This window comes from Cricetulus griseus, chromosome 2 (assembly GCF_003668045.3).
Source record: "Cricetulus griseus strain 17A/GY chromosome 2, alternate assembly CriGri-PICRH-1.0, whole genome shotgun sequence".
Lineage (NCBI taxonomy): Eukaryota > Metazoa > Chordata > Mammalia > Rodentia > Cricetidae > Cricetulus > Cricetulus griseus.
Genome location: NC_048595.1, coordinates 243536045 through 243555108, shown reverse-complemented (window position 1 = coordinate 243555108; position 19064 = coordinate 243536045).

The following is a 19064-nucleotide window of genomic DNA, read 5'->3' as shown; positions in this document are numbered from 1 at the left end:
AGGAGAACTGGAAAATGGTAAGCATTTTTATTTATAAAAGTGTTCAAGTAGTTCCACATGGTAACTATTCCATTAGTGATTTATGTATCTTTGGATCATCAGCAAAGCCTGTTTTGTATGAAAGAAAGATTGGATCAATTAATCTCTGAGATCTTTCTCAGTTCTTAATATTGCAAGTCTTCTTATTGAAAAGAGAGATCTGAGCACCTTAGGTTGAATAAGTAGGTGCATGAAAGCCATATGTAACAGCAGGTGACATTTTAAATGCCACCTTCCCCTACTCCCCTGAGCCAGAGGAAGGATGCATGATGTCCTCATTTTTCATCAATGAAGGGCTGTCTGAAAAGTCATGTTTATAAACACATTCCTTTGCTGATTGTCTGCAGCCCCTGCAAGGTCAGAGCAAGGAGTCAAGGCCTTAGGGGAGGGCAGGGGCAGTGATGGGTGAATGAAGCCTTTCTCAACGTTTGAGAACCACCCTCAATGAGGCCACTCTTCCATGGGAGATGGAAAGGAATCTGATGATGCCTGTTTGTGTTGGCTGTCCATGTCCTGAAGATGCACAGGTCGTCCAGAGAATGACAGAGAGTCATTTTTCCAGGCTAAGGCTAATTTGTGTTTCCATAACACTGTGGGAAGTTGAAAATGCAAGCCACACAGGCTTGTCCCAGGCCTGCAAATGAACAACCCTCTGCTCTCAGTGATACAGTCCCTAAATCACCTCTCATCCATTAAAGATCTACTTAAAAACTTAAGAAGGAAACTGCTAAACACCATCCCCCCCCCCACACACACACATACACACACACCACTCTGTAAGTCCCAAATAAAAGGGTTATCAAACAAATATGGCTCTCTTAGTCATCAGCATCCATGATTGCTGAGCTAAGACGACAATCACATTTTCAGGGCACTTTAGGAACTTCACGATGTTCTTTGCAATCCTCCAAATATTGATTCACTGCTGTTCTTGATTCTCATGAACTTACTGTTCTGAGAATCCAGGAGCAAAGGGCTCTCAGCACTAGCTTTCCACCCAGCAATGACCATGACTCTATTTTCTTAATATGTCTTCAATGATTTTGAATTTTTTACAAATGACCTGTATAAACACATAGATTCTCAAAACATAAGGTATCACAACAATGTAAGTTCAGAAGAGACATGAAACGTGTTAACACATTAACATGTTCATGAATGCTATTCAAGTTGTTTATATAGAACTTACAGCTGTCTAGAGACCTTGAGGACCACAGCTTTGAACAAGAATGTTAGCTTTCCAGTACTGGTTCTTTAATCTCAACTTTTGGAGAATATGCACTATGTTAATTCTATTACTGTTACTACAGATTTTAGATGCATGTTACACATGTTTTTGCTATTTTACTCAAATTACCAGTAGAGTCTGCTAGCATTTTATTAATACACTCAAATATCTTTCCAATGATGTTTGGATTTTTTCAGATCATTCAAATCATTCATTGGACCCATATCCTTGAGCAGAGAGTGACTAGTCATTTATAGTGAGCTTAGTAGCACTACATGTTCTTTCCTGGTTAGGGTATAAAAATTAAAATCACAGTAGCTAGTCTCTTGTCTGTCATCACTTAACATCGTATCAAGCACAATGATATTCTTATGTAGACTCACTGATTTAAACTACACAACAACCATTGAAATAGACACTGGGTTGAAAAACTAAAGGTTAAGTAACTTGCCACTGCCTAAAGTGAATACACACAGAAAATACTGACATCTAGGCACAGGAGCAAAGTGAAGTAGTTATATGTCCTTGTGAGGTCACATGTCATGTTTTAGATTTTAAAAAAATCTGTAAGACATAACTATTGATTTTAGCATTATGACAGACTAAGCTACCTTGTGGACTTTCTTCTGCAAAACCTAAAGTGGTGGGCAAGGTGAAAATTAAATAACCAGGCAGTAAAGTAAAGCACAGATGAAAATCAGTTGCTAGGTGAGATGGAAACTAGAATGGGAAGCTGAATTCTGTTTTGGGGGTAAGTGTACTCACTAAAGTTCAGGCTTTGAACTTGCTTCTGTGGCTTTATGGTGCAAAAAGACAGGAGATCAAACTCAAGGGATATTCCAAATTATTGACTTGTAAAAACTTATGAATCTGATGGTTGTAACTTCAGAGGGAAATTGAAGTGGAAAGGAAAGTGCTTCCAATTACTTTGGGGTTGCAAAGAAACATACCCTAGCAACCTTAGTGCTCGGTATAAGTTGGGGAGCTGTGTCCTGAGAATTTGTATGAAAGGTTCCATCTCAAGTGTTTCACAAATCAATTTTAGACCACATTGATCACCTGAGGAATTTTCAAACCAAGATTTTCAGATTGACTGTTTCTCTAGCAATAATAGATAGCAAACCCACATCTTCTCCAGAACTCTTAAATTCAGAGTTCAACTAATTCCCTAGCTAACATTCCAAAAATTAGTAGTCAAAACCAGTAAAACAGAATACAGTGTGCCGTGTGAGAGAGCCTGCCAAGGTGACACCAGGCTCTTACATGGCAAAGTTATAGACTGCATAATGAAAGAATGTACCTCCTGTTTTGAAAATAATAAAAGAGGAAATAAAAATGTTATTTTTAAGAGGTATGAAAGAACCACTAAAAACAAATTTCTAAAGGTAAAAATGTAACTTCTAGAAAACATTGAAGGGATCATTTTTTAAAACATTCAATAGTAACTACTAAAGTGATGTTTCATTAATTAGAATATAAATCTGAAAAAAAATCATGAAAACCAATACAGAGTTTACAACAAGAACATTTCAGAGAAAATTTAAATGACATTGGAGATAAAGTGAGAAAATCTAGCATTAAACTTACACCACAGGATCAGATTTTTCTGGAGATAAGCGCTCATGGTTTTCTGAGACTGAAAAAATTCTACTCATGATTTAAGAATTCAGTTGGATCCCTATTAGAATGAACTAAAAATCTCACCTAGATATAACCAGCTTAAAAAGCATTAAAAAAAGAATTAAGGTAAGAGGTAACCATGTACTTGCAATAGGTGTCCTTTGTTGAGTACAAATTATACTTCAATAATGTTTATTTTTAAAATTTGCTACAGATTAGAAAAACATTTAGGAAACCTGTACATGACTGAATGCCAGCTCTCCTGGAGCTGATTTAGGTAAAAATGTTAGAATCTGGAAGAAAGTGAAAGAAAAATCCAACAGGTATGAAAGAAAATGAATATCAGAATAAACTTATAAAACCTTCAGAAGTAACCTAAGGAACCAACAGCTCAACATGGTGATACATGTCTTTAACGTCCTCGTACCCTGAAGGGACAGAGGGAAGATGGTGAGCTAGGGCCCAGTCCTATATGTGTTTTTTCGCTTATTCTTGTCCCTATGTGTATCTCTGTGTTTCTATACAGGCTTGTATACTGTATTCTATACAGCTTGTATACTGGCATGTATACTGTGTTCATGGCCAGCTAGAGATACATTGAAAAACAATTTTTAAACCCTGTAAGAATTAATCTGTTTAAACAACCACTTTCAAAAGTCATAAGATATAATTTAGGCAAAAAGAAAATGATCCCAAATGTAAGTGCCAAAGGAAATTAATAATTAAAAGCTTAAAATTGCATACGTAATTTAAAAAATCGATATGCACTAGAGCCAGTGGGATGGCTCAGAAAGTAAAGAGGTCTCCCATCTGAATTCAATCCCCAGGACTAATATCTTGGAAGAGGATTGCAGACACCTGCAGGACAATCCTCTGACCTCCACATATTTACTGTGACACATAAGACTGTATAGAAACACAGAGATACACATAGGGACAAGAATAAGTGAAAAAAATGTCTTAAAGTAATTCACCACTTAAACATTTATAACAAAAATAGAGTTTTAGAGTTTAAAAACTTAGAAAAAGATATGCCTACTTTGAATGGGTATAAAATATAAATAAAAAGAAATAAATCTAAATGTATAATGTAGATTAAGTATTAATATTCCAATGTAGACACAAAATTTTTATATAAATCAATCTAGTTGTACATAGTAAATACAGCTGTGATATCTACATAGATAGATATAGATTAGAACTCATAAGAAAAGAAAATGTATATTGGTAATATTAAATAAATCTATGGAAGCTACATTAGTATATCAGACAATATGGATCTAAGGGTATTTATTGACTAAAAACAGAGAAATACATTAATAAAAAAGACATATAGATTTCAAACTTAATTTAATTCCAAGAAATGGCAGAAGTTTGAGGAAAAGTGGTGTTTTTCCCAAAGGATAGGAGATTTGAGGACAACCTTCTGCATGGCAGAATGGCTGACAATATGACTGAAGTCAATAGGGATCTATCTGAGCAGTACTATAGAGAAAAGTTATTCTATTACAACAGAAACACATAAGGAATAACCATAGTTTGTAAACAAATGTCTAGAAATGGACCACATACTGGGTCTTAAATCAAACTTTACATATGTCAAGAGCTGTTGACTACTTATTGATATGATCTGTACCATAAAGACCTCTGGCATTCATGTCTGAAGTCATGTGTGCAAGTATGATTATGGCTATGCTGTTTCTAATATCAATGTTGTAGAAAATAAACTTCTATCAGCTTTAAAACTCAATCAATAATTTTTCTTTTCACTCCAAACAGTAAAATGCTATATAGCTGTCAACATAGAATAATTCTGCTTAGTGGCAATGTATAGAGCTTAAAATATAAATATAAATGAAAAATATATTTCAGATATAAAGGTCAAACATGATTCCATTCATAGAAAGTTTAGAAGCATGCAAAACTTGATATTACAAAGTGAAAGAAACAAATGACACACTAACATACGAATTCCCAATATTGCATGAAAAAAATTGCAGCAGGGCATGATTTAAAATAGTGGTTCTCAACCTTCCTAATGCTGAACCCTTTAATACAGTTCCTCATGTTGTGGTGACCCCCAACTGTATATTTATTGCTGTTGCTACTTCGTAACAGTAATTTTGATGCTTTTATGAATATCAATGCAAATGCTTTTGGAGATAAAGGTTTGCCAAGGTGGTCACAACACATAGGTTGAGAACCACTGATTTATATTATAACAATATTTACTATCTCTCTCAGTCTCTGTTGGCCCTGAAATTACAGTGGCAGGAAGGACACTTTGAACAATTCTGGGACCTTCACTTGAAAGACCAAAGGTTGTGATATGGAACAATCTGGTGCCCCTTCCCCTCACAGTATCTAGCATACAATACTGGTTTCTGCTCATTGCTTAGCAGAAGTTATCAGCCAGAATAAGGACATGTGGCCTCACCATGTTCTCTTTTCACATTTCCACAGACAGAGACTGGGTTCTGAGTGCAAGTATCATCAGAGGACAAGCCAGGCAGAAGCTAGCTCCTCTGATAGATTTGCCTCTGAAGCTACATCTTGTCATCCCCACAAACTACACTGATTTTGGTCATTACAAGGCTCTGTCCCTGTTCAAGCAACAATAGACATAAGTGGAATGCAGCTCTCTCAGCAGAAAGGAGGAGAGGGTATTCTGAAAGGGCCTTTTAGAAAATAACTAGTGCTCTTTCTTTCAGCCAAAAGAGAGGGGTGTTGTGTGATCCTCCTTCCTCTGTCTCTTCTAAAATTCCCTCAAACTCACCTCCTCATATCCATTGATTGCTTAAAACCACCAAAGAATCAACAAAGTAAAGCTTAGCTTTCTTAGTGTGTCCAAAGAGAATATTCTGTATTCTCTAGTTCAGAAGTTTGATCTCACTTTGAAATCCACATCTGGTTTGCATTAAACAGCAGCTTTTAAAAAACCCACTTATTTCTATTTTATGTGCATGGCTATTTTGTCTCCTTGTATGTTTGTGCACCATGTGACTGCAGTACCCTTAGAGTCCAGAAGAGGGTGTTGGGTCCACTGGGACTGAAGTTATAGATGTTTGTGAGATGTCTGTGGGTCCTGGAAGAGCAGTCAGTGCTCTTGACCTCTGAGCCTCTAGCCCTAAGGCAACTTTTTTTTTTTTTTTTTTTTTTTTTTTTTTTTTTTTTGGTTTTCAAGACAGAGTTTCTCTGTGTAGCTTTGGAGCCTATCCTGGCACTTGCTCTGGGGACCAGGCTGGCCTCGAACTCACAGAGATCCACCTACCTCTTCCTCCTGAGTGCTGGGATTAAAGGCGTGCGCCACCAACGCCCGGCCCTAAGGCAACTTTTTAATCATTAAAAATGTAGAGCAGTTTTAATTATGATTGGAGGTTTTTGGCTTCTGTGCTGGCTAGAAGTAGTCTGAGGAGAGGGAGCCTCAATTGAGAAATGCCTCTGTATGATTGGGCTGCAGTCAGGCCTGCAGGGCATTTTCTTTATTGATGGAGAGGGCCCAGCCTATTGTAGGTAGGGTCCCCAGGGCTGGTGCTCCTAGGTGCTGTGGAAAGCAGGCTGAACAAACCATGAGAAGTAGGCCAGTAAGCAGCACCCTCCATGGCCTCTGCATTGGCTCCTGTCTCCAGGCTCCGCCCAAGTTTGGGTTCCCTGTCTGACTTCCTCTCATGACAACCAGCGATTTAGAAGTGTAAGCAAAATAACCCTTTCCTCTCCTCGTTTGCTTTTGGTGACTGTGTTTCATCACAACAGTCATCCTGACTATGAAAACTCCCAAATCGTTCCTTTTTATAGCAGTTTACGTGTTTCTGCTCTTTCATTTGCATATTACATTTATCTATGAACTTGTAGCATTTGTGTAAGAGCTCGCTAGACTTGTGTAAGAACTTGCTGCATTTGTTTCGAAGCTTGCTGTATTTGTGTGTGAGCTTGTTGCATTTGGGTGTGAGCTTGCTGTCCTACTTGTGGCTGCGCTCTTCTCTCCTGTTACTTAAGAGCATTGCAGAAAAACAGCCCTTGAAGTGAAGCAGATTCTTTAGATCTACGCTGGATCCTGAAGAGGAAAATTGTGTTTTGCATATTTGAAAGGCTCAAAATAGCCATTTGGGCTCTGGTTTGATTCAGAGTACTGACTTCTAATTTGTAAATGTTTTTAAATAGTGTGGATATCTAATATACTTCTAGAATTCTGGATGCCATTTATATCTCTAGGTTGTGTGTGTGCTTTTCATCATTTCCTTGAAGGGTGCTGTGTCTAGTTAGCACTACTTGCGTTTGGCATGCCCCGTGGCTATGGTGCCTCCCTGAACTTTTCTGTTGGAACATATTTCTTATGTTCCAGTCTATCAACATACATTTGTCACGCAACTTCTGCATGCCAGGCATTGTGTGGAGCCCTAGATACTCTGTGACAAACAAGATTCCCATTGTTTCTGCTGCTTTGATGTTTATAGCCTAACGGTTATAGAGGAGGCCTTGATTTTGTTGCACGAAAACCTCTAAAATGTCATTGTATTAGCTTTACATTTATAAAATGATAAATTCTTCTTAAAATATTCCTTTCAAATCTTCATGATAGCTTGATGACATAATAGTTATGAACCTAGGATGGAATTTCATGGGAGAAAAAGCACAGAGGATAAAAGAAAAGCAGTAAAATTACTGGAGTTGCTAAGGTAAGAGCCTGGGCCCTGGTGGCTCTAGCAACCTATGCTCTGCCATTTGCTTTTAATACACCAAGTAGAGAGATATGTAACACAAATGGAAGAGAAAGGAGATTTATTTAGGGTGGTCACACTGAGAAAAAGAGTAGATAAAGAGGCCCAGGGATCCCAAGTCCAAGTTTGGGATTCTGGCCCTGGGTTATATTTAAATAGCGGGCAAAAGCCACTGATACCTAAGCAGTCTTGGCTAAGATATGGCCCCACTTCTCAATGACACATCGTTATTTCCTCTCCAATCTGTCCATGAAGAAGGTGAGAAAAATTGTCAGAACTCTGTGGAATCTCTCTCCAGAGGTGAGGTCCCGTTGGGGTGGCATCAGAGCTCCAGTCTAGCCTCCAGCTTCCTGAGAGTCCCAGAGGTAGTTCAGTTCCTTGGAGTCCATTGTCTCAATCTTGATAGCAGAAGGGAAGGGCAGGAGTGCTTCCTTCTGGGATATATTTGCTCCTGGCAGGATAGGGATGGCTATGATGTGAATGGGCTCAGATGCTCTTTGTTATCTTGCAAGCAGCCACTCCTGTAACTAAAAATTCCACTTCATGAAATGACTGAGTTCCTAGGTCAGAGTCCTGTACTTTGTGTTTCCTCCATGATGCATGTTTCAGGCTGGATATTTTGATTTCTAATAGAAATTTCTATTAGAGAGAGAGAGAGAGAGAGAGAGAGAGAGAGAGAGAGAGAGAGAGAAAGGATAATCCTATTTCCTTCCAACAAATAATCCACATAGCACTTAACAAATTGTTTTCATAACTGATAAAATATTGATACCTTTTTATGCTAAATGACATTGTCAATCAAGCCATATGGTGACTGTCTCTAATCACTGCCACAGATGAGGCAATTCATGCTATCAAAAGTATTTGCAAATGGGAATACTTTATTGTCTTCTTTTCCTATTTATATCTCTTTTGTCTTCTTCACTTGTCTTACTGCTATAGCTAAGACTTCAAGCACTGCAATAAACAAGAAGGCAAAGAGTGGGCATTGTTGCCTGGCTCTTGATTATAATGGAAATGCTTGGAGTCTTCATTTCTTTGTTTAGCATGATGGCAATCAGCACAGAGACCCACAACTTGCCAACATGCAGAGAATAAGAGAGTGGAGAGTGCTGAGCCTTAAATGGGACATCCATGTCACAGCCACCACCCCCCAAACCCACTCAAGCTCATTGCCAGAGGTGAAGGATTACTACAACAAATCATTGTTTTCAAGACACAACAGGCAAGTGTCCATACAAATTCATGGTAGCTGTGCCAGCAAGTACAAACATGAACTAGATCAACACTAGACAAAATCCTAGCATGGAGGGGGGGGGAGTGAACCCAGATCCCCACACCCAGGAGAGAAACTATTGGCAAGTAATAGCTGCTGGGGTGGTAGAGCCATCTTTCTTCAAGATGTGGTATCTGAGGGGTTGTCCATGATCTAGTAGATGGCCCTACATCCATGTGCAAACAGGCAGAACTAAGTGGGCTTGATGAGTATTACAAAAGAGTAAAAGCACACATGAAGGTAGGAGAAGCGATTGTGGGGAGAGGAGGTAAAGAGGAGGGAATGGAAGACGAGCTCTAGCTACACACATACAATGCATGTATGAAATTCTTGAACAATAAGAAATGTAAAAATCATTATTTGCCCATGACGCATAACATCTACGCATCAGTTGTAGAGCAAGGGAAATAGTTCATTTAGATGCTTAGGACTGCCTCCCCAGTTTCCCTTCCTCGGTCTGTCAGCACGGTGACTTTCAACTGCTTCCCCAAGCCACAGAGGAAACAATGGCATTTAACAAGGCTGTTTTGTTTTTCATTCTGAGCCTGAATGTACCATGACTTTTCTGGAACTACTACAAAGTAAGTAGCATTTACAAACTTCTTGAAGACATGAATGTTTCTCACAAAATGTTCTCTCAGGTAGGAGTAACAGTGAGACAGAAATGAAAATCACCTATAGGACACCACTTGACCTGTTTTCCTCTCCCACAAAAACAACACTCACAGAAAGTTGATCTGAATCCAGTAGTGAAGACATTTTTCATATAGAGGTTCTTTTCCATGGAGCCCAGAGGCAATTTGGAAGATACTTTCCCTTTAATTAATTTTCCTAAAAGTTTGATGGAAACATTAGCCTTCATAAGCCAAGGTATGCGCCATAGCTTTCCATGGTTATATTCCTATGAATACACACTGAATGGTTGTGTACATATGTATGCACATGTGCATAGTTGTTATATGTAGGAGAAGATGGCAGAGATGAGAGAGGAACATGCATGGCTTATTTTGAAGTCTCTCTTAAATCTATCAAAACATCCTCCTTTGATTCCTAGTCAAACATTGGCAAATTTCTCAGCAACAAGAGCATATATTTGGGGTGTATTTTTTTAGTTACCACATCAGTGTCAGGGATAAGAAATATTATCAGGTATGTAAGACTTCCAAAAATACCACATTATCAAAAAAATAATATTGTACCAAGTAGGTCAACCATTCATTAAAGTTTGGGTAACATAGTCACAGACTAATGTCAAGAAAGAGTAGATCTGGGCCAGCAGGAAGAAAAGCACTTTGTTTGCAGTAGACCAAACACGGACACGGGACCAGTAAATTACTTCCTCTTCAAAGGTTTTTTCCCCTTCCTTTCCCTTTTTTTAATCTTTAAGGGTTCATTCATTCAACAAATATTTATTAAGTGTCCACTACATTAAAGATGCTGTTCCCGGAATTCAGGATTTGGCAGTAACAAACTTGTGTTCACATCAATCTTACTTTCTAGCAGGGAGACAGAAAATAAACAGATAACCCACTTGGGCAATGATGTGTCACAACTACAGGAGACATGTCTTCCGTTTCAAATTTACCAGCAGTCATCATTATACATCACACTTAGCAATGGTGTGACTGCTTTCAAATGGCCTCTACTGGCCAAATAACATACAAAAGAAGCTAGAAGAGACTGTCTGTGTACAGGAGGCAATCTGAAATGCACGAAAATGGTGCAAGTCAACAAAGGGACATCTGATGTGCAGAAGAACAGTGAATACTTATGTAAAATATAGTGCACAGTCCTATAAAAGAACACAATTATCATATGCGATAATTTGCTTATAAAACAATGTATCCTAGTTAGGCATGTACTTGTACACACATACAAATTTATGTCATACATGTTAATTGATAGCAATTAACAACTGGCAATATAGAGCGTGGTGCTATATTTATAGAAGTGACAGGAAGCTGATATTTAGATCATGTAGAGTTATGAGCAAACTTTTGTTTCCATCAGAGCTGCCATGGATGATTTCTCCCTTTCCAATTATTCTCAGAACTCTGGTCATCCCTTGCCACCTTCTGTTGCGATTGAGTCAGAGTTTGGCCCAAACAAGACAGATTCCTTCCTGGGATTAAAGCACTAACCCCCATATATTTGGTGTCCAGGATGGGTCATGGGTTGAGATCATTGAACCCAGAGAACAATGGGTAGAGAAGATGTGTGTGAACCAAAGCTAAGGACAGACCACTCAATGCTCCCTTGTCACAGTCCCACTTCTCCCACATCATGGTTCCTCAATTCAGATAGTGACACTCAGTGGCTTTCCTTTATAGACTTCCTAAGAACAAAACAGAAACAATAGGCAAATGCTTCAGCAGCATTTTGCATGAGATGATGCCACAGAGTTGTGGTTAAACTCTAGGTTGTTATTTAGATTCATGCAAGAGTCAATCCACTATCATAGTGCATTCTATGGCTTCAGTTGATTGAGCTAAATGCTGCATGGAAAGTTTCTCAGGATGGGTAGTGAGTAGGAGAGCAGATAAAAACTGAATGTCTATAGTACAAGGAATTTGTTACAGGGCTTGGCTGCAGACTGCCTATTGTCTATCAAATTAACGAGCCATCTCTACTGATGCCCGGTGTCTCCTGGCAATGAGAAGGACAGCAGGTAAGTTTTGTTGACATGAAAGAGAAAGAGATAGGGACAGAATGTCAAGCTATCTAACCTGGAGAAGGGTACATTTGGAAGGTATGTGAGTGAATGAGTTCTTGGGAATATAATGATAACAAAGAAGACCTGAGCTCACAGAGGAGGGAGGGACTATAATGGCATGTTAGCTGTCGAAACAGAAAGGCTGCAAACTCCCATCTTCCTCTTAGGCAGACCAGACCTCTGAATGATACAAGATGGAAGACTTGTGGTTTTCATCTCAATGTTTAACAACATAGATGTAGTTATGATGTTTGTGAATTATCTAGCAAGGAAAAAGATGAAAAGCATGAAATGCAGAAGCCAGCAAAATCCTTCTGGGTTGACAGGGAAGCAAACACAGCCTAGTAGGAATGATCAGTGCATATCTTCCCAACCCACAAGGTCCTCTCTGGACACATTCAAAGACTCAACTCCTTGTCTTTCACAGGAAGAGGGTGTGATGCCTGCCAGCAAAACCACTTAGGCTGCACTCTAAGAGACCCTGCTCTTTCCCAGAGGGTCTGCTGCTTGCCTACCAAGTACAAGGACAAGCAAATGATTTGTAAAGAAAGACTATTAATGTCCCTCTCCTGCACAAGTACTTCAAGCAGTAAGTGAACACACAATCTGCTTATTTTCTTTGAAATAAGTTTTTGAAAATATTCTGTGATCCAAAATATGTGTTTTCAATTTGGCTTGCCATCCCCTGGACCATGAGTGATGTATTTTATCCATATTCATAACCAGGCACAAACTTTCTATTCATAGCTCACTGGGCAGTATAAATTCTGGCTTCCAAGAGGAATTTCCTTGTGTGGCTCGCATATGGTAATCCTTTACCACAGACCTGGCTCCCAATGGGTGTTTGCATTCCTCTAAGGGCTCAAGTTCAATGTAAAGGGTCTTCCTTCAAAAGTTGACTGCTTTTACATGGCAGGGGAAGACAGGACAGTGTGTTCCTAAACCCTTGCTAGTTTCAGGAATGTCTAACCTGATTTCCTGCCATAAATATTTTATTTGAAGAAAAAAGACTTTTCAAATATGCCAGTTCAAACTCAGTGCAGACCCTTCCAGCACAGTTCTGCGGTGGTAGGAAACCAGCCCGGCAGTCCCCAGGGCCCAATACTGGGAGGTCATGGGCATCCCCATGGGCCTCCTCCTCATGTTTAGTGTGAGGGAAAGTCACCCACCTGGGGGTTTCTACTGGGTGGTAGAGGGAGACTTGTGGGTGGCAGCATAGTTTGTGTGCAGAGAGCTTGGACAAGAAGCGTGTTTACCAAAGGGTGGCTTCAAAGCCTCCTCAAAGAGCAAAGTCTCTGTCCCATGTCTACCCTGCTCTGGAAAACAGGCCTTTGGTCTCAGGTAGGAGCCTTAGTTGGATTTCCCTCTGTTGAGTGCCTGCTGCCAGCCTCTTTCTTTGCTCTTTGATGAGGTGACATTGGCTAGTCACAGGTTCCTGTGGGTGCCCAGGCTTGGAGGGGAGCATGTAGGGTGTGCCTATGAGGTGATATCTGGAATGATCTGGACTTTGGAGGTGAGTAAAGTTGCCACTTAGGTTAAATCAGTGAGCTCAAGCAGTCACTTCCCTCAGTCCTCTACACAGTCACACCTTTGCCCTTGGCCCTGGTTCCCAGAGCTACCAGTGAACTGAAACTGAGAGGCTATGAAAATAGAAACAGGAGAGAGAGGCGGAGGGAAAGGGGTGTTGTTCCTCTGAGACCCAAAGCTGTAACTTTGTCCGGTTTCTAGTTCTTGTCTTTCCTCCCGTGGCATTCCTGCCTCGAGGAAGATAGACCCTTGCTCCCTTTGATTTGCCTCTATGGGAGTTCAGAGTGCAGTGTGGGGAGGAAGAGAAGGGCTGTGTGCAAAGCTACTAGGAAACAGCCAGGGTGCTCCCTATTTCCGACTGGGGGTGTTCCTTGGAGTGAAATGGTAGCAGAACTGGGGTGTTTTTATCGTGCTTTTCCCAGATGCAGTCTCAGGTTTCCCTCAAGTTTAACTCAGGAAGATCCTGTTTTCACTAGTAAACTTGGACCCATTTGGGTAGAGTTGTTGCAATGGCTGTTTTGACTGTTTTCAAACCGACTGGCGCAAAGTTAATAACATCAGCCAAGGCCAGCTGTGTCAACAGAGCCCAAGGAATTATTGAATGGCTAATTCATTGATATTTTATAATGATCTTGCATGTAGATGGACCAGTGATTATAATAAACACCAGGTTGAACAATCAATGCACAATCTGTACATTCAGAAAGTAACTTCACCAAGAGCCTCATAGTTCAGAATCACGTGGCTCTCTTTCCAGAAAGATCTTCTACCTCATTCAATCATGCATCTAAGAAAAAAGGATGACATCTACAATTTCTGGGGCACTGTATCACACACAGATGATCAAGGCTAGAAGACATGTCTCCTTTGTAGAGACAACAGATGGGTAAAGAAAGACATATAATACAATACTACAAATACAATTTTGGAAAGATGCTTAAGGAGCAATAGAAAGAAGAGATAATTAAGTCAGGTTGGGGAGTGAGTTATCTGGAGTATTTTTGCTAGAGAAGAGAATTTCTGTTGCATCTTCACTGATAGAGCAGATCCTACCAGGCCTGGATGGAGTGGGTGTGTGGTAGATGTCCCAGCATAGGTAAAGGCAGGAATATGTACAGACATTGAGAATCTGAAGAACCCAGAGTTTGCTAAGGTTGGGGTTTAGTATGCTGCTTAGGGCTATTGGGAGTTAAGGTGGGAGAACTGTATGCGAAGATGATTCATGAGAACTTTAATACCACCCCGTTAAAATTGTTCTGACAGTATTGCCTTCCTGGGGAAGCCAAAGCAAGAATCTACCGGGAGATTTGTCTATGCCTTTTACTTTAGAAGTATTTAGGCAGGGGCACTGAAGACCACTGTGAAAAAAAGATGTAAATAATACTAGGAGGACCTCAAGGAAGCCAGTAAGTAGTACAGCACCAGGGGTTCAAAGAAAACCAGAAGAGTCAAGCCTGGTAGACAAGCAAGCCATCAAAGCTACTCATGAGACTGAGGAAGACTGCAAGGTCAGGGGCTATAGTGCGCTCAAGGCCCACTTTGGGCAACTTAAACCCTGTCTCACAATTTAAAAAGTAAGGACATGAATAGGAATCTAGTTATGGGGTAACACACTTGGATGGCATTCACAAGTCTCTATGGTCCATCCTAAGAACTGAAAAAGAGCAAAGAAGAGATGGAGGGGAGGAATGTTTTAGTACCAATGAAGAAACCTGGACATTTTCTGCCTACTTGGAAAACTCATTACTTAAGTGAAGAAAACATGAGCTACAGCATATCTAGACCCTGTTTGCAAGTTAACAGTTCTTCCTGCCACCACTTCATGAATGTTAAGAGCATACTTGTGTGCCTGAATCAGAGAGAAAGCAGAATTAATTAGTCATGGCAATCTCCATAACTGAGACTTAGAAATGCTTGTTTGTCACTAATATTCTTAGGTGAATATAATTCCCTCATCACAGAAATACAAAATACTGAATCCTTGTAATCCATATGCTCTTTCTTGAAGTCATTAATGGTTTGGTTACTCAGATGGAATCATAGGGTGCCTTGTGAAGAAGGTAGTGACTTCATTATATTAATTTGCAGATTAAGTTCTTGTTGCTCTGAATTTTAACAGTCCAATTAGCATTTGTCTTCCTGTTGGCCATTTGGAAGATATAATCTATTTATGTGACTTAATGTTTTGCAGTTGCTATAGTTTGCCTGGGCCCCAAGGCTTCTGTCACTAAAACCATTACAACATTATCCAACGATGTTCATTAGTTTTGCATAGACAACAGTCAGTAGCTTTGTATCTAGCCATTAACTTTCATCTGAAAAGCCAAGGCCTAAGAGTTTTCCCACAGGGTGGTACGGTCATAATAAATAACATTTGCCAGCCAACAGGAGAGTGTGTTCAGATTTCTCATCAAGGTCAAGGATGATTAAAAGTATTTCTTTATTGACACTGACATAAGAAAAGGCCTCGGGATAGAGGAGTGGCTCAGTGGATTCAGCACTTGCCGAAGAACCTGAGGGCTGAGACGTTTGATTCCCATAATTCCTGTGAATGCCCAGTGCATGTGGTGGGCTGCCTGTAATTCCAGCACTCAATGACAGAGACAGTGGATGCCTGGGGCAAGCTAGTTCCCTGGACTAGTCCTATCTTCTAACTCTGTATTCAGCTGGGAAACCCTGTCTCCAAGAATAAAGATGGGAAATGGTTGAGGGATGCTCCCACCTTCCACTGTTGTTCTCTCTCTCTCTCTCTCTCTCTCTCTCTCTCTCTCTCTCTCTCTCTCTCTCTCTCTCTCTCTCTCTCTCTCTCTCTCTCTCTCTCTCTCTCTCACACACACACACACACACACACACACACACACACACACACACACACACCCTGCCCCTATGCACAAGCATACACAAGCACACCATGCAAATTTAAAAAGTAAGAAAAAAAAGCAAAGCCCTTGGGTTTTCTGACAGAGAAAAATGTGGGGTCAGGGTAAGGGAGTGTTTTTAGTTAAAAACAAAACAAAACAAAACAAAAAACCTTACTCTTTGGCATGGGAGGAGCCGAAACCTAATTCCTGCCCTATAGTTAGTTTGCAGTTTTCGTTGTTTGCTTGTTTTGTTTTTGTTTTTGAATCTTCATTACTGAAACTGCAAAACTACAGATGAAATCTTTGAGCATGTATAAGACTTATGGATAATTCATCTCAATTACTTAGCACATCAAACTATTTTGTGCATTAGTAACCGTTACTAATTTATTGTGACTTTCATTACTTTATGTCTCCCACAAATGATATCTTGGCACCTGGCTGCTGTTCTATGAAACCCAGGCATCTCTTCATCTACAGAAGCATTCGCTAACCCACCTTTTTTTCTTTTGCATTGGCTAGCATTTAGTAAAGGCAGCTGTTGCCTGGCACTGAACTACTATTTTCCATACATGATCTCACGTAAATCCTCCAAACAACCGGGGGTGAGGGGATGTCTTTTCTCACTCCCATAGGAAGGATGTGCAGAAGATAATAACTCTCCCAGGACTCACTGAAGTCAGAATAGAGTCGATGTCCAAATCTGACTTTAGAACTAGAGAGCTCAGTTGTTGTACCACACTTGCAACCACCCTTCCCTCCTCTCCTTTCCTGCCTCTTTCTTGCCCAAGGGTATCCGGCTCCCCCTGCACAACAGCATCCCATGTTTCCTGCCATGTATGCAAGGAAAAGGCTGGGGATAGAACATATATCAAGGGCCCACCATCTGTCCTTTATTCATTCCAACTTAGCCCCCCCCCTCGTTTCTACCACAAGTCACTTGGGAATTCTAGCGCAAACTAATCCATTCTTAGAGCCCACTACTTCTTGAGGACCATGTCTTCAACACACATGTTAAGCAAGAAGATTTAAAGTCTAACAATGTCCTGCACTTTTCTCTAACTCTTGATAGTGAGTCTTCTGGCACAGGCCAGTGTAACAGGCTTTTTCTTTTGGGCCACCAACCAGCTCCTATAGCATGACTCATTATTAGTTATGAATGCTCAGCTTTATCTTGTGCTTGTCCTACTAGGTCTTATAACTTAATTTAACCTGTTTCTCTTCATCTACATTTTCTTTCATTCTATATGTCCTACTCTATGTCTGGCTGGCCCTGGCCATTTCCCTCTCTTTCTCCTTCATTCCTTTTGTTTTGCATCTTGAAGCAGATAAGGTGCTAAAACCATCAGTTTTATGGAAGGGGAGCTGTTTTTAATGTCACAAAGGGGATGTTATCATGGGTAGTGTCATAGGCCTTAAAGCAGTTTATAACTCCTTATTTTTTCATGTATTTATTTATTTATTTGTGTGTTTGTACACACATGCATTAAAGTCAGTAAATAATTTGTAAGAGAAAGTTCTCCCACTCTACCATGTGAGCCCCAGAGATTGATCAAGTCATCAAGCTTAAACAGCAGGCGTCTTCATCCACGGAGCCATCTTGTGGGGCCCCAAATCATAACTTAAAAATTCACTGGGTATTTGTTAGACAGACTAGGCCAAGTCATAAGAGCAACAACAATAATTTTTATGTCATCGACTCCTAATACTTGAGTCATACTTCATACTATTTCTGTTTCTTGTTCTGATAAAATGAGATGCTTTGAAATTCTACAGAAATACCACCCGCCACTGGCCCTGCCTCCAACCTGCTTTGTGAGGCCCTTCCTGCTTCCAGCCCCAAATCTGCAGGGTAGAGTTCAGTGTTCAGGAAACACCTTCTCTGCCTGGCCATGGGTTTGTGATTCATGGCCTTCCCTTCAGAAACCTTGTTTTCTTTTGAAAGTAAAACTATTGTAATTTTGGTTTTCAAGAAGTATTAACTAATTTGAACCACAATTCACCTTCCCTTTTACATAGCATTTTATGTTTTCATTTCAAATAATAGTCAAAGTGTGATATGCTTTTTGAAATTAAGAAGAAATACTTGTGCATTTTATGGGGTATAGTGTGATGATCCTATGGATTTTTTTGTCACTTAAGGAGCTATGTGACAAGGCTATGATGATTCTAGAGTCTATTTGTTATAATTTTAAAAAGTGGTATGTGAGAGAAAGTTGCCATGCAACAGAGCTCACGTGGAGGGAAAGGGAATGGGAAAGAGGGGATGGGAGGGGGCAGCCTGGCCTCTGGGGATAGGAGCAGCAGAAGAGAAAAGGGGGCGGGACAGAGAGACAGGCAGAGAAGCAGAGAAAGGGAAAGACAAAGAGAGAAAGATGGGAGGTGGGCAGGGCCCTTTGAAAAGGGAAAGTAGTGAATGTGCACAGGTGGTGCTCTTAGTGGCTGCAGCTGAGGGTGGATCCTGTCAGAACCAGAAGGGCAGGACAGTAGAGAGTCCTGAATACTAACACTATTAAGATAGGCCCTTTTCCCAGCACTCGGGAGGCAGAGGCAGGCAGATCTCTGTGAGTTCGAGGCCAGCCTGGTCTACAGAGCAAGTGCTAGGATAGGCTCCAAAGCTACACAGAGAAACCCTGTCTCGGAAAACAAAACAAACAAACAAACAAACAAACAAACAACAACAACAAAAAGATAAAATAAAATGGAGGTAACATAAGGCAATTCAGGGAGCCAATGGGAAGATTAAGCAGCCTGGATAACACCTAGACGCTCCATGAAGGTTGGCTTTTATCATTGCTCCTTGAAATAGAGTCGCTACCTGTGCTGAATACCTATGATCAATTGTATTTCTGCTTCCTGCCAAGATCTTTTCCAAAAGAAATCCACATTCTCTTTAAAGTACCAGGGGGAACACCGTCTATTTTTCTTTGGGTGTGGATGGACTTGCAACTTCAGTCCCGGGGATACTGACTCATCTTCATAGGGAACAGAAGCTCTGTAGAGAGCAAGATCTGTGGGCTCTGTCGAGGCACCAACAGCTCAGCACCGAGGAGGAACCAAAGGAAGCTTTGAATTGAGAGAG